Source organism: Choloepus didactylus, chromosome 10 (assembly GCF_015220235.1).
Source record: "Choloepus didactylus isolate mChoDid1 chromosome 10, mChoDid1.pri, whole genome shotgun sequence".
Lineage (NCBI taxonomy): Eukaryota > Metazoa > Chordata > Mammalia > Pilosa > Megalonychidae > Choloepus > Choloepus didactylus.
In genome coordinates this window covers 122,425,361-122,441,831 of record NC_051316.1, presented here as the reverse complement: position 1 = coordinate 122,441,831, position 16,471 = coordinate 122,425,361, and the positions used below count along the sequence as shown (strand labels likewise).

Here is a 16,471-nt window from a genome sequence, read left to right as displayed (position 1 = left end):
GTTTGGTCAAGCAAGCAGTGATCTGATTGTTACTGTGAAGATATTTTGTGGACTTAAATCATCTGTAGGTTGATGGCATGTATGGCTGAATACATCTACAATCAAGTGAGGAGATTGCTTTCAAGAATGAAAGAAGTCTCCTCTAATCAGTTGAAGGCCTTAACAGGGGAAGTGATGCTTTCAGCAGTCAGAGGGAGCATTTCCATCTCTACTCCAGCCAGCCAGCTTTTCCGGGGAAAGCATTGAAAACCTTCATCAGAGTTCCCAGCTTGCAGCCTGCCCTATGGAATTTGGACTTGTGCATCCCCACAGTCACATGAGCTAATTCCTATGGCTAATCGCATAATGTTTACATTATATATCAGAAATATGTTGGAAACAGAATGTACAAAACACACACACACACACACACACACACACACACACACACACACACACACACACACACACACACACACACATATATGGGAGACAGAGAGAGGGAGAGGGAGAGAAACCTACAGGTTCTGTTTCCCTGGAGAACCCTGACTAATACACCTGGTTTCTGCTTCCCAACACAGTAAATTGCCTGGTGGTAAAATGTGTCTTGGGGAATTATTGAAGAGCTGCGTCATCAGAGCATGGATATAGAGAACAGAAAACTTCTCAATAATAACCATGCCCCAGCATATACACACACCACTGCCAGTAGTGGAGAGGGAAAGTCTAAGCAGTAGTTCCACTGAAAAATGAGGAGAGTGAGGTTGTGTTGACTAAAGGACCCCTAGGGTAGTTCTTCTCTTCCCCATGCATGTGTGGCAATGAAACAATAATCTTGCCACTCCAAGAAGAACCATTTCTGCAGTAAAGAGTGAATTGCCATATTTTCTATAGTTTTAGGGGAAGGAGATAAGACAAGAGTTCACACTTTTTATTTTTCAGGAGAAGCTGTTGAATTAACAAAAGAATAATAAGCCATGAGGCAAGTCTTGGATATACTTTTCTCAATCCAACCCTATCAGTTTCATAGGTATTGACAATTCCTCTAGGATATTGGTAATAAGTTGCTTTGAATCTAATTTTTTTTAATGGTAGTGGGTGCTTCTCTCTTTATTGCAATTTTATTGGCATTTTATTGGAGAGTTGGAAGAGGCTACCGCATGTGATGCTAGTCAGATGCTTTTTTAAAACCAGCTATTTTTAATTTATTCTTTCAAAAAGGATGCATGTAAATGGCTTCATAAATAAGTTAGACACATTCTTTCCATTGCCATTAATAGAATTTCTGATAAATTTGTTTTAAAATTCTTATTCTACACATTTAGAGATTGGATGGAAAATCAACAGCTTATCAAAGGCATGTGTGTGTGTAAATGAAAAGTCATGTTTAAGTGAATGAAAGGAAGATAGTTGCCTTTGTTTCAGTATTTATCCAATAGTTTTACACTATGGAAATGTCCAACTACTGATCCAATAGATAGATCATAAACTCTATGAGGTTGTGTTTATTTGCTTTATTATAACACAAAGCCTAGAACACAGGAAAAACTTGGTAAACACTTGTTAAATGGCAAATTAGACCTTCGGTATATATCTTGAAAATGTTTTTTTATTGTAGACTACATATGAAGGTAAAAAAGACTTGAACTAGCAGGAAAAGAAAAGCTGAATTTCAGTTATTGATTTCATGGTTAGTTTCTCCAAGAACATCCCGATAAGGATTGCAATTAGCAGTCAAACTTGTGTTTTGTGAGTGGGTTGCAAACGTGTTCCTTTATCAAAGAAAAGTGGTACTCAGACCTTGGGAAGAATTTCCATGTATTTCTCTATCTATCTTTCCTTTGGAAGAATTTCCATGTACTTCTCTTTTTTTTCCCCCTAGATCTATAGACAAAAGATAAACAAGGTACCAAGTGAAGTGAGAAAGACTATTAGTAGAATAGCATTTAAAATAATAAGTACAAAAATAAAAGCATATGCTGTGACCCAGAACAGTGTTGTAATTAAATTTACTGGGGCAGAAAATTTACTTTGGGGATTAATATCACCTTCTGTCAACTTAATGTCTTTCAGTATGAAAACAAATCCATATTATTTTTCCGTCTGTTTTATATAACATATTTATTCCCAGCACCTTCTTAAGAAGGAAACCACTACTTGTAAAACAAATTTTTTCCTGTAATTATTTTAGCTCTATTTTCTCCCTGAAATTTTATTATGCCCCCATCCTCCAAAAAAGAAACTTAATTTTGTAATGACTGCATTTTCTTCATATGGGAACTAACTACTGAGATAATGTTAAGGGAAAATATACATTCTCCCTCCTTCTCTGAGGGAGATTATAGTACACCTGACTTCTCTCTATACTCTTATTATTCCTGCTAAAGAGAGAAGAGTGAAAGTAGCTTTGTACTTTCCATTACCTTATTTCTTGGGGTTCTCTTGACCTTGTTCAAGCTCAGTGGTCAAGATCTCCTCCTGTGAGCAAGGTCTGATGGTAGATAAGTGACTATTTCTGGACTACATTATAGCTATTTTGTATAGCGGTGCCTTCCTAGTTTTAAGTGGTTGCTGTTGCTTTAGAATCAACAATAAAGTTAGTATTTTTTCTCCACTTGCCTGATTTTTAATTTTCAGACGCTTCTAAATTCATCAGCAGCAAAAGGGGTGTCATTTATTGGACTCCTTCAAACTCCAACATCATGGAAAATGTAATAAATATTTATGCCAATTAATATTGTTCAGATTAAAATTTTATAAGTCAATTTAAAAAGTGAAAAAAAAGAAAAACTATTCTAAGTAATTAATACCTAAGAAATACCTTTAAGTTTTAATGCATAAGTCATCTATCCTTACTCTGAAATGAAGAAATCAGTTCTCTTTCCTTGTTCTTTATTAGTCAAATGAATGAGAACTCTAACTCTGCCAAATGCATCCATTCCAGGTATAATGGAGCTAATGCTAAAATAAGATCAAAACTTCTTGAAAAGAAAAAAATATTAGGCCATATTTTCTGTTTCTATGATGATGCAATCATTTCATAACATTGAATCAGTTCACTGACAGGCAGGATTATTTTCTTCATTGAAAAATAATCATGTACTGCAGTTCTGTGTATGAACAACCAATTTGTACAGATTATCTCACAGGAAAGTAAAACATTACAGTTGCAAAATGGGTGTTTCCTCATTTCAGTTTTACCCTAAAAAGGTGGTCTTCTTATGTAGGCCCTTGAAAAGGAAAATAGTGCATGACTTCTCTTAATTTTAGAATGCCAATTATATTTACAGTTTTTAGAAAGTGCTCAATAGATTCTTCTACTACTATGGATTTAGTTTTGGTCTCATTTAGTCATTCAGAAATGTCAGTTTGAAAATACATTTGGGGCAATATGTTTGGAAGAAGGCATACGATCGATAGTAAACAGCAGACACATAGCTGAGCTGCCCCCATAGAACTCACTTTCTGTATTTTACAAAATTGGAATCATAATGTTCAAACTGTTTTACAACTTCCTTTTAACATGAGAGAATATTATTAAAATTGATTATGTTATAAAATATTATTTGAAAATATCATTGTATAATATTTGTATATTGTTGCAATATGGATAAATCATAATACATGAAAAAATTCTTATTCTTAGATTGATTGATCTTAATTTTTTAGAATTATAAACTGCAGTGTTGCAATGATGACATGCAACTTTAAAGTGCACCCTGATTATTATTATTTTCTTTAGGATAAATTTTAGAATCCAAATATTTAATCTTTTTAATTTTATAAATATTGCCAAGTGTTCTTAGTTTTCTAACACAGTTACTCTCTATATTTCTTGATTTAGTTCAAAAAAGTGTTTATATGTCATATTAAATATGTGAAATTTTAGTATAAATTTAAATAAAATTCATTTATTTATGTATTTATTATTTAATAATTAAATTAAAATAATCAATGTAATCTAATCATCTTATATTGTTTATAGATTTTTAAGATATTTTATTCTCCCAGTTGAAAAAGAAATTTAGATGCACCAACTTTAGGTGAACATTAATATATGTAATTAGTTTCTACTAATTTATGGTAGTAATTACATTATAGTGATTGATGTTCACAGTTGCCCTATTGAATGGTGAAACTGTTTTCAGTGTATTTGATGTCAGGGTAAGGATTATTTCAAAGCCAATTACTCATATTAGCAGGCTAATAGCATTTGCAAATTGAATAGTTTATAAAAGATAATTCTTATTCAAGAAAGTTTTCTGTCATCTCCATAGTATCTTTTTTTTTTCAGGTGTCTAGAGGTCTTTATTGAAATAAATGCACAGTTACACTTCTAATACCCTTTCCATTTGTATACAATAGATTAAAAATGCTTGCTACACACAGTGCACAGACAGTTCAAAAATTAGAACCAACTCAACTACATTTAAAATAAATAAAATAGCCTATTTAATAATTTAAAGTAAATTTACTGTACAATATGAAAATCTAGATACATGAATGTTAGGACCTACAATGCTCTAGAACTGAAATCGTCATTCTGCATTACATAAAACAGTGCAAGAAAAAAAAAATGAAATAAGCTTTTGGATTGCAAAAGTTTAAATTTTCTGTTTTAAGTTGTCATGCAGACATAGCATTTCAAGCCATGCTATGGTCTATGCCAGGTTTTTAATGTTTGTTTTTATTTTTTAAGAGGAAAAATGCTATCTGGTATATTTACTGAACTATCAAGTTGCTTCTACAGTACAGTTTACAATGGAGATATCTTGTTGCATTCAAAAAATTATCAAGTTTCTGAAGCAAACATGTTTACTTTGTGGCTTGTAATGTAACAAAATAGTAAATATATCCCTGGTTTAAGAAAAAAGAAAAGGCCTCTACCACCTAATGAATAAGGAGCCATTTTCTATCCATCTTTAAACTTCATAATGATCCTTGCAAAAACAACCATAAAAATTTTGAAAAAGAGATAAAATTCTGACCTTTAGGTGAAGAATGATACAATATCATCGGATTGTGAGAAGAACAAAAGTAACTTCTGGACACTTATGCTGAGTCTGTGTAGGGCATGGTTGCATTACATATAATAGGGTGCTTAAAGTATAGTTCAATACCAATGTGTATAGAAAACTTATTTAGGCAAAGATCAAGGAATGCATTTAATACTAAACTGTATACACACCATCCACCTTCTCTTGGAGTCCACATTGACAACATAAGAACTCTTCTGCAGACTTTGGCAACGAGACTACATATAGCAGGTTACAGAAGCACGAGCTCACATGGAAGACTGAAAGCACTGCAGAGCACCATCACCCAACACCTCTTATCTGTAGGATATGTGGTAATAAGGTGCCTCGTCATGTTAAGTCACTTTCCTTGTCAGTCTATATTCTTCAAATTGGTAATTTTCACAACTCAGTAGTCTTAAGTCTCTGTGCTTTCAATGCATAGATTGACTCCAAGTATACTCTATCCGTTTTATGTCCAGAGGGTTACGATTCTGTCTGCAGAGGATGGCAGGAAGGAAAGATCCTGGGTGTGCCATCTACACTGAATCACTTTGTCTTTGTGTTCCCCCACCACCATGATAGGCAGCTGCTTAGTGAGATCCCCTTGTAGGTCTGTCACCTTTATTTTCATATCATGAGATCTTGTATGCAAGTAGTGAAGTCCAGGGGAGAACCGTACAGAGCAAACATCACTGGAATGAGGATGAAAACTTTGTACCGTTCTTCCTCCCCTTACATCATACAACATGCAGCTAGAATCTTCTTGACTTGTGGCTAAAAGATGGCCACTGGGATCTACAGCTACAGATGCTACTGCACTGGCAGTTCCATGGAATGTAGTGCCAGCAACACAAATGTAGCTTGATACTCAAAGATCCCAGAATCTAGCAGTCTTATCTTGGGAACCAGATGCAATCATCCAGCCACTCCAGGTATAAAGTGCTAAAATATGCCGAGTGTGCCCACTCAGAGCATGGAGGCCCTGTCCTCTTTGACAGTCTGTTGTATAAATGTTACAATTCCCTACTCCAGCACTTATCCAAATGGCTCCACTGCTTTCTGGGCCTTCCAGAAATAAATACCAAGTCTCTAATTGTCCCATCATGCATACTAAATTCCAGATCCAGTCCTGTTGCATTACAAGTCTCTGCATTGAAGGGCACTACTTTGACGTATTTGTTGTTTAATCCTGCTGCTAGTAATTGTCCACAGGGGGGACACCAGGCCACATGGTAAATGGATCATTTATGATGTTTATTTGTTTTAAAATGTACCATTGGTTGCTTAGGACTATCATGTGCACTTGGATCAATTACTTCTGGATAAGCACATACTCTCAGAGATTTTGAATTTGATCTGACAGCATATAAACCACCACCTGGATGAAAAGCTACTGCTCTAACACCTTGTGTGTCTTCTAGAGTATTAATACAAACAAACTGCTTTTATGATTTGTCATCCTCTTCCCCTCTTGACCTTGATATATTCCCTGAAGAATCTCCAAGAGGTGGCTTAATGACCAAATGTTCTGATGAGACTTGGTTTCCACAAGAAGGTGATTCCTCAAGAAAAGTTATGTGATTTGTTGATCCAGAATTACAGGGAGTGCTTGTGTGAACATTTGGGACATGATGTGCTAATCTCTGACTAGAGCCTTGGGGTGGCATAGCAAAACTAGTCACAGAAGAGAGAGAGAAGATGGCAGCATAGAGAGGAATGGAAGCTAGTTAGTCCCACTGCAGCAACTAAAAAACAACCAGGAACAACTAGTAAATACTCTGGAATAACTACTGGGGGACAACTGTGACTGTCCAACCCGGATTGAGAGGAATGCCTGAGATTGCAGCATAAAATCTGTAAGTAAAGACTGTGGACCCATGTCAAGAGCCCCTCCCCCACAGCAGCCCAAACTGCAAAACCTCACTGTGACAGAGAGCAGCACTCTCTGAACAAGAAAAATATACCTCAGTCCAGCTGCAACTGGGGTTTTGATTAACAAACATGGACTGCTGAATGCAAGCTACAAATCCCCAATAAGCAGACAGAGGCTTTAAGTGACGACTGACCTTAAAGAGCCAGTGGACTCCTCTGTGCTGGGAGGGGGTGCCCAGAGGACCAGATGCTATCTCTGGCTGGTGGGTGAAGCTGGGGTACTGTGGACTGGCCCTGAAGGGGGGTTTTCTGTCCCTTTTTCTCTCTCTTAGTCTGGGCGGCTCAGTGAAGAAAGCCACAGCCATTTTTATTTTGCAGCTCTCTGATCCAGACAAGGGTGGGTATAGCAGAGTCAGAGAGACAAAGAGGCTATCTAAATGCAAATGAAAACTCACTTGGGGGTGTATCTTCCCTAAGAGGAAGAGGTGTTGCCCAGTCCTACTACCAGCCTCCCATTCAGAGCCAGACCCGAGAGCCTGGGGAAAAACAGCCAAAACAGAAACTAAGGACTAAGGGGGCCACACCTCCTTACACCATTCAGGAGCTACAGGCTGACAGGTGCCACCTGCTGGGCAGATTAGCAAAAGCACAGCAGCTTGAGGCCTCACAGGGTGTGTCAATGTTCAGGACACACCCTCAGGGAGACCTGATACTGAATATTGCCTCCTTCTGAGATCTGAGCCTGTTCTGTTCTGGAAATACTCAGGGAGACCTGATACTGAATATTGCCTCCTTCTGAGATCTGAGCCTGTTCTGTTCTGGGAATACTGACTGAGGTAAACAAGGAAACCAGATGCCTAGACAACAGAAAACTACAACCTGCACTAAGAAAAGCGAAGTTATGGCCCAGTCAAAGGAACAAACTTACACTTCAACTGAGATACAGGAATCTAAACAACTAATGCTAAATCAACTCAAAAAGTTAAGGGAAGATATGGCAAAAGAGATGAAGTGTATAATGAAAACACTGGGGAAATATAAGGTAGAAATAGAAAGTCTGAAAAAACAACTGTCAGAATCTATGGAAATAAAAAGCAAAACACAAGAGATGAAAGACACAATGGAGACACACAGAGCAGATCTCAAGAGGCAGAAGAAAATACCCAGGAACTGGAGAACAAGACACCTGAAATCCTACACACAAAAGAACAGATAGGGCAAAGAATGGAAAAATGTGAGCAGAAAATTGAGTGACAACATGAAATGCATGAATGTACATTTCATGGGTGTCTCAGAAGGAGAAGAAAAGGGAAAAGGGGCAGAAGCAATAGTAGAGGAAATAATCAATGAAAATTTCCCATCTCTTATGAAAGACATAAAATTACAGATCTAAGAAGTGCAGCGTACCCCAAACAGAATAGATCTGAATAGGCCTATGCCAAGACACTTAATAATCAGATTATTAAAGGTCAAAGACAAAGAGAGAACCCTGAAAGCAGCAAGAGAAAAGTGATCCATCACATACAACGGAAGATTGATAAGACTATGTGCAGATTTCTCAGTGGAATCCATGGGAGCAAGAAGGAAGTGCTGTGATATATTTAAGATACTGAAATAGAAAAACCACCAACCAAGAATCCTATATCTGGCAAAGTCACCTTCAAATAAGAGGGAGAGTTTAAACTATTTTCTGACCAAAAGACAATGACAGAGTTTGTGAACAAGATAGCTGCGTTACAGGAAGTACAGAAGGGAGCACTACAGACAGATAAGAAAAGACAGAAGTGAGAGGTTTGGAACACATCTTGGGTGATGGTAGCACAGCAATGGAAGTACACTGAACAAAGATGACTGTGAGTATGGTTGAAAGAGGAAGGTTAGGAGCTTGTGAGACACCAGAAGGAAAGAGGAAAGATAAAGACTGGGACTGTAAAACTCAGTGAAACCTAGGGTGCTCAATGATTGTGATAAAAGGTACAAATATGTTTTTACATGAGGTAGAACAAACGAATGTCAACCTTGCAAGGTATTAAAAATCGGGTGATATTGGGAGAAAATACAATCAATGCAAACTAGAGACTATAATTAACAGAATATTGTATTATGCTTCCTTTAATGTAACAAAGGCAATATACCAAAGCTAAATGCATATGAGGGGGACATAAGGGAGGGGTATGGGACTCTTGGCATTGGTGATGTTGTCTGACTCTTTATTCTACTTTAGTTTAATGCTATCTTTCCTTTTGTTGCTTTCTAGCTGTCATGTTTTGTGCTTCTTTTTTTCTCTTTCTTTTTTCTTTTTCTTTTGCCTCTCCTACCTTCTTTGACTCTTCCTCCTTTTTTGTGGAAGAAATGGAGATGTCCTTATATAGATAGTGGTGAATACATAAAAACATTAATACATGACTATAAAGGGAACCATCGATTGTTTACTTAGGATGGAATGTATGGGGTGTGAAAAAACTGTCTTTAAAAAATTGGTTGATGAAGAAACCTTGAGGACACTACATTGAGTGAAATAAGTCAGACACATAAGGACAAATATTGCAGGGTCTCACTGAAATGAACTACTTATAATGTGTAAACTCATAGGCATGAAATATAAGTTACCAGGATATAGAATGAGACTAAAGAATGGGGAGTGGCTGCTTATTATGAGCAGAATGTTCAACTAGGTTGACCTTAAGTGTTCGGAAATGGACAGAGGAGATGGTAGTACTTTGTGAAAATAACTAACAGTGCTGAAGTATGTGAATGTGGTGGAAAGGGGAAGCTCAAAGTCGTGTATGTCACCAGAAAGAAATTTAGAGGTTAAAAGATGGGAATGTATAAAACAGTGAATCTTGTTGTGGACATGTCCATGATTCACTGTACAAATATTAGAAATATCTTTCATGTACTAGAACAAATGTATGACATTATAACTAGAAGTTAATAATAGAGGGGCATGTAGGGAGAAAAATATACCTATTGCAAACTATGTGCTACAGTTAGTAGTATTTTAACATTCTTTCATCAACCGTAACAAATGTACTACACCAAAACTATGAATCAATAATAGAGGGGGGTAGTTAGGGGTATGAGAGGATTTCAGTTTCTTTCTTTTTTTTTTTTTTTTTTGTCTTTATTTCTTTTCTGGAGTGATGAAAATGTTCTAAACATTGAAAAAACATTAATTGTGTTGATAGATGCACAGCTGTATGATGGTACTGTGGGCAATTGATTGTATTCTTTGGATCTTTGGATAACTGCATAGAATGTGAACAATCTTAATAACAAACAAAAACCAACAACAAAATAACTAGTTGTGGAAGAACTTAGACCCATGGCTTTTTCTCCCATTACATTGCTGGCTAAGCGCTGACACCTCATTACCAAGGTTATCCATTCTAATATTTAATTCACCGAGCTTTTGAATGGACCTATTTAGGAATTGTTCAGTAAGATTTTGCTACTGATCAGGACCATCCTCCTGGTTGTATCTGTTGCTGTTGGTGTATCTGTCGCTTCAAGCAACATCTGTTGGTGTATCTGTCGCTGTTGCTTCTTCTGTTCTAAATGCTGTTGGTAGCGTAATCTTTGCCTATAATATTCTTGAAATTGTTCTTTGGAATCTCAAAGCTCATTTTTTTCTTGCTTAGCTGGTCCTGGATTCTGTGCTCCATTTAAAGGATCTTTTTCTGAAACTGAACTCTGGCCCAGGATTTCGCTGCTGATAGGCTGCTGGACCTTATTCGTTGTATCACACTCAGGAGATTCTTCATAAATACTGTGACATTCTGTATTCTCAAGGGGGAGACTTCTACTAAGATTTTGAACTCCTGGATAAGGGAAGTTAGCAAAGAGCGTGACATTGGAGAAGTTTTGTTCCCAAGGTCTGAGATTCTCTAATCATGACTGGTTAGTCCACAATTGAGGCCATCTAAAGCAGGACTCAGAGAGCAGGTCATATAGGCACCAGCTGATTGAGGCCTTCTCACTGGGGACGATGGCTAGGGAGAAAATTTTCTAGTAAGAGGAGTCAAAGATCAGCATATGCAGCTTTTGTAGTTTTCAGAATTTTTTCAACATGAATATTAAGCATTTTCTGTTCAAAAGCACAAGAGAAGACAGAAGATGGAAGATTCTGAAGCCATGATAATTAACTCGGATCCAAATCATCACAACCATTACCACATAAGAGATCAATGCCAAGAAGTACTTCACTTTCTGTAATTTCTTCTCCAGCTGCTTTACTCTGAAAAAATTCTACACAACATTCATAAAGTAGGTCCTTCATTACGAGCTGAAATAAATGATTGTTACTTGCTTTAAAACCACCCTCACTAAGCTTCCTATCAGCAGGGATGAATTCTGCAACCATAATGCAAGCCTCTTCAAAACAGTGAATGAGTGCAGTGCTAGGATTCCAGTCCTTAAGTTTGGCATGATTGGTCAAACAAGGCAAAGTCGAAAGCAAACAGAGCTCGCTACCATCATCTTTAGAAGGGCTGTACTTCCCTAGGGCATGTAAACACTGCACAGCTTCCTGAGTGGTAAATTCCAGATGCTGGGGTCCATCTTCCACTGACATTGCATTAACACACAAAACTTCTAAAAACTTCTGCTTCAGGATAATATAACAAAACCCTTTTTGGTCAAATTTTTCCATACATTCTAGAGGCTGAATGAACTGAAGAACCTCATCCCACTGGCCATCAAGAATTAGCTGCCTCAGGAAAAGCATATCATCTAAAAATATGCAATTTATGACTCCACTTCACTTCTCAAGTGCCAACATATTAATGTGAAGCTTCTCTGAATTCAGGAATTCCAAAATTAATGATTTCAACCTCTTTTACACTTACTGTTTCTTCAGCAGTCATGTTGATAATCTACAGGGTGGGAAAGCAAGTCATGTTGCCCTGAATTCAGGAGCTTATCTGAATGGATTTGGGAGTTGCTCTGAATGGTGGCAGGTTCAGAACTCAGGGTGAAGATTCTCTGCCTCCATAGTAACTTACTGATATGGAAAGTGTATGGATATACTTTCCTGAATATAATAATCTTTTGCTCATAGTTTATATGGAGAAGATAAGTTTTCAGAAAAATATAGCAGGTATGGAAGAGTGAAACAGAGAGAGAAAGTATCTCTAACCTCTGGAATATAACCTAAAGGTACTGAAAGATACTAGTGCTCATGTTTTTACTTATAGAAAAGTTCAACAGCCTTATTTTCTCACGTGAATGACAATGACAGCTCAGGCCAAATCAATGGCAGATTTGAATGGCACATTTTATACCTGTTTCCCTAGTTTCCCTATTTGAATAGTTTCCAATAGTTTGGTGCATTGAATGTTAAACCATTCAAAAATAATGAAAAATGACATTAGAAAGTCTTCATTCTAAAGGTGACGCATTTTTTTTAAATGTTCACTCTATTTAGGAAGTGAAAATTTCAAGAATTCATTAATGGTTGCTATTAACAAGATAATACTTTTTTGCCTGGGTAATCATAGATTTTTAATTTAAGTGATACAGTTAAACATTAGGTGAATTATATGAATAGTTCCAAATCTTAGTGAATGTGTGTATGAAGTTTATTCTAAAATAGTAATTGCACTATTCATATATGTAAAATGTTTCATCAATAATTACACTAATAAATTATATATGCATATATATTGTTCTTACTAATTAAACTCATTTTTAATTAGACTATAATTTTCCCTATGCTTTTAATGTTATTGGATATTTGTAAAATGTATTGTATTGGCCATTTACTTTAAGGATAAGCTGCTATCTGGATAATTAGATGGGTAAATGTTTTAATGTATTTCTACACAAAATAAACACAAAATTAAAGAACGTTTCCTGCCCTTAATATCTATAGTCTCTAAAGGTCTCACACACACGCACACAAACACACACACACACACCCATACACACATACCTCTAGGAGTCTGCACCCAGGTATGAACAATTCACAACAATTCTCAAATCGCAATGGCAGCTAATACTAACTGAGTGTTTATTGTGAACCAGACACTATTGTATTTACGTTGCAAGTATCAACTCTTCTTTGAGGAAGGTATAAATGTGTCCTCAATGTCATGCATGAGGAAGCTGAATGGGGAGAAGTTACATAAGTTGTCTAAATTCTTACAGCTGGCAAGTGGCAAAACCAGGATTCAAACTCAGGTAATTAGACTTAAAAACCCAGCACATTAAACATTATGCCCTATAGTGTATTGCCTTATAAAAATGTGTCACACCCTCCCAGGGGTGTAAATCTCCCTAGCAATGTGGGACACGACTCCTGGGGATGAGCCTGGACCTGGCATTGTGGGATTGAGAAAAATTTCTTGAACAAAAGGGGGAAGTGAAATGAAACAAAGTAAAGTTTCAGTGGCTGAGAGACTTCAAATGGAGTAGAAAGGTCATTGTAGAGGGCATTCTTATGTGCTATATTGATATCCCTTTTTAATTTTTAGTACATTGGAATAGCTAGGAGGAAATGCAAAAACTGACATGCTACAACCCGGTAACCTTGATTCTTTTTTTTTTTTTTTTTTATTAAATTCAGTTTTATTGAAATACATTCACACACCATACAATCATCCATGGTATACAATCCACTGTCCACAGTATGATAACATAGTTATGTGTTCATCACCACAATCTATCTCTGAACATTTTCCTTACATCAGAAAGAACCAGAACAAGAATAAAAAATAAAAGTGAAAAATGTACACCCAAATCATCCCCCTATCCCACCCCATTTGTCCTTTAGTTTTTATCCCCATTTTTCTACTCATCCATACACTAGATAAAGGGGGTGTGATCACAAGGTCTTCACAATCACACTGTCACCCCTTGTAATCTACATTATTGTACAATTGTCTTCAGAAGTCCAGACTGCTGGGTTGGAGTTTGGTAGTTTCAGGTATTTACTTCTAGCTATTCCAATACATTAAAACCTAAGAGGTGTTATCTATATAGTGCATAAGAATGTCCACCAGAGTGACCTCTCGACTCCGTTTGAAATCTCTCAGCCACTGAAACTATTTCGTCTCATTTTGCATCCCCCTTTTGGTCAAGAAGATACTCTCAGTCCCACGATGCCGGGTCCACATTCATCCCTGGGAGTCATATTCTGCATTGCCAGGGAGATTTACACCCCTGGGAGTTGGGTCCCACGTAGTGGGGAGGGCAGTGTGTTCACCTGTCGAGATGGCTCAGTTAGAGAGAGAGAGGGCCAGATCTGAGCAACAAAGAGGTACTCAGGGGGAGACTCTTAGGCACCATTACATGCAAGTTTAGACTCTCCTTTGTGGTAATGAGCAGTAACCTTGATTCTTAAAGACAATTGCATAACTTTGTAGCTTACATGGTGTGACTATGTGATTGTGAAAATCTTGTGGCTCACACTCCCTTTATCCAGTGTTTGGACAGATAAGTAGAAAAATGGGACAAAAACTAAATGAAAAATAAAGTGGGATGGGGGGATGGAAAGCTTTGGGTTTTCTTATTTACTTTTAATTTTATTCTTATTTTTATTCTTTTTGGAATAAGGAAAATGTTCAAAAATTTGTTGGGGTGATGAATGCACAACTATATGATGGTACTGTGAGCAGTTGATTGTACATTGTGGATGATTGTATGATATGTGAATACATCTAAATAAAACGGAATTTAAAAAATACCTCACACCATAGTAGGGAGTAGTGGCAGAAACTTTTAAGATGAGACTCTTCTGGATTCACATTAAAATTCCCCTGACAAAACAGGAGCTTCATCTTATAGGCATCGCCTATCATCCAGGTGGGAGTTGTGCAATTTTGACTTCATTATCTCATGTAAATCTCAAATCCTATAATTATCTTTCCAAAATCAATAAAACTGATGAGTATGACTTGAACACATGCTTTTTCCAGAATAACAGAGCATCTTCTTCCTGTTACAATTTCTCTTCTTGTCAAAAACAGTAAAGAAAGTAACTGAGAATGTGTATTTTTTTATGTGATGTCCTTAAATGTTTATGAAATTGACAAGGAAACATCATTGTGAATTAAAGGATTGAAGTTGAATATCATTTTTTTTCAGATACAGGTTTAACTGAATAAAATCATGAATTGTTATTAAGCACTGGCTGAACTCCATGATTTGTTTTGTGGTATTGAAACCATTGGTGAGATATCTGGGATTTCAAATCGAAAATCAAGATTCAGATCAAAACCCGCTGCTTATTTTCACAAGCTTTGGGGAATACCATTGTAAGAGTCTGTGATGGTTGGGTTCATGTGTCAACTTGGCTAGGTGGCCTAGCTGTCTGGTCAAGTGGGCACTGGCCTGACGATTCCTGTGAGGCTATTTGAGGCTGGTTGGTTTGTCGCATCATCAGTCAATTGACTGCAGCTGACTGATGGCTCATCAAGGGGCGTGCTTCCACAGTGAGAGAATGCAATTGGCTGGATTTGGTCCGGGTGATCAGTTGGAGGCTTATAAGCCGGACGGTTAGAGAACCTTCACTTCTTCTTCAGCTGCTCAGTGAAGCTTTTCCTGGGGAGCTCGTCGAAGTTGCCAGTTCGTTTCCTGAGGAGTTCGTCAAAGTTGTCGGTTCGTTTCCTGAGGAGTTCTTCAAAGTTGCCGGTTCGTTTCCTGAGGAGTTCGTCAAAGTTGTCGGTTCGTTTCCTGAGGAGTTCTTCAAAGTTGTCGGTTCGTTTCCTGAGGAGTTCGTCAAAGTTGTCGGTTCGTTTCCTGAGGAGTTCGTCGGACGTCTTCCTTGGAGTTGACAGCTTGTTGATGGCTCTGCAGAATTTGGACTCGTGTGCTCCCACAGTTGCGTGAGTCACTTTTACAATTTGATAATAAGAGACATCTCTCATTGATTCTGTTTCCAAGGAGAACCCTAACTAATACAGAGGCCAAGTCCTTGATCTTGGGGCTTGCCCTTATGAAGCTTGTTACTGCAAAGGAGAGGCTAAGCCTACTTATAACTGTGCCTAAGAGTCTCACCCAGAGAACCTCTTTTGTAGCTCAGATGTGGCCTCTCTCTGTAAGCCAACTTGGCAGGTGAACTCACTGCCTTCCCCCTGTGTGGGACATGACTCCCAGGGATGAGTCTGGACCCGAAATCGTGGGATTGAGAAAGCCTTCTTGGACCAAAAGGAGGAAGAGAAATGAAACAAAGTTTCAGTGGCTGAGAGATCTCAAATAGAATTGAGAGGTCATTCTGGAAGTTGTTCTTATGCATTCTATAGGTATCCCTTTTTAGGTTTTAGTGTACTGGAGGCTAGAAGGGAATACCTGAAACTGTTGAACTGCAATCCAGTATCCTTGATTCTTGAAGACAATCGTATAACTATATAGCTTATATGGTGTGACTGTGTGATTGTGAAAAACTTGTAGCTCACACTCCCTTTATCCAGTGTATGGATAGATGAGTAGAGGAAAGGGGGAGAAAAGGTAAATGAACAATAAGGGGGAAAAAGGAGTATGAGATTTTGGGGGATTCTTTTTTACTGTTACTTTTATTTTTATTATTTTTTGGAATAATGAAGGTGTTCAAGGAATTGATTATGGTGATGAATGCAGAAATATGTGATGATGCTGTAAACAAC

General features: G+C 37.3%; 1 pseudogene; it reads right to left on the bottom strand.

Moving 5' to 3' along the window:
* Nucleotides 1-5,457: 5,457 nt before the first annotated feature.
* Nucleotides 5,458-11,734, bottom strand: LOC119505599 (annotated as a pseudogene).
* Nucleotides 11,735-16,471: the final 4,737 nt, after the last annotated feature.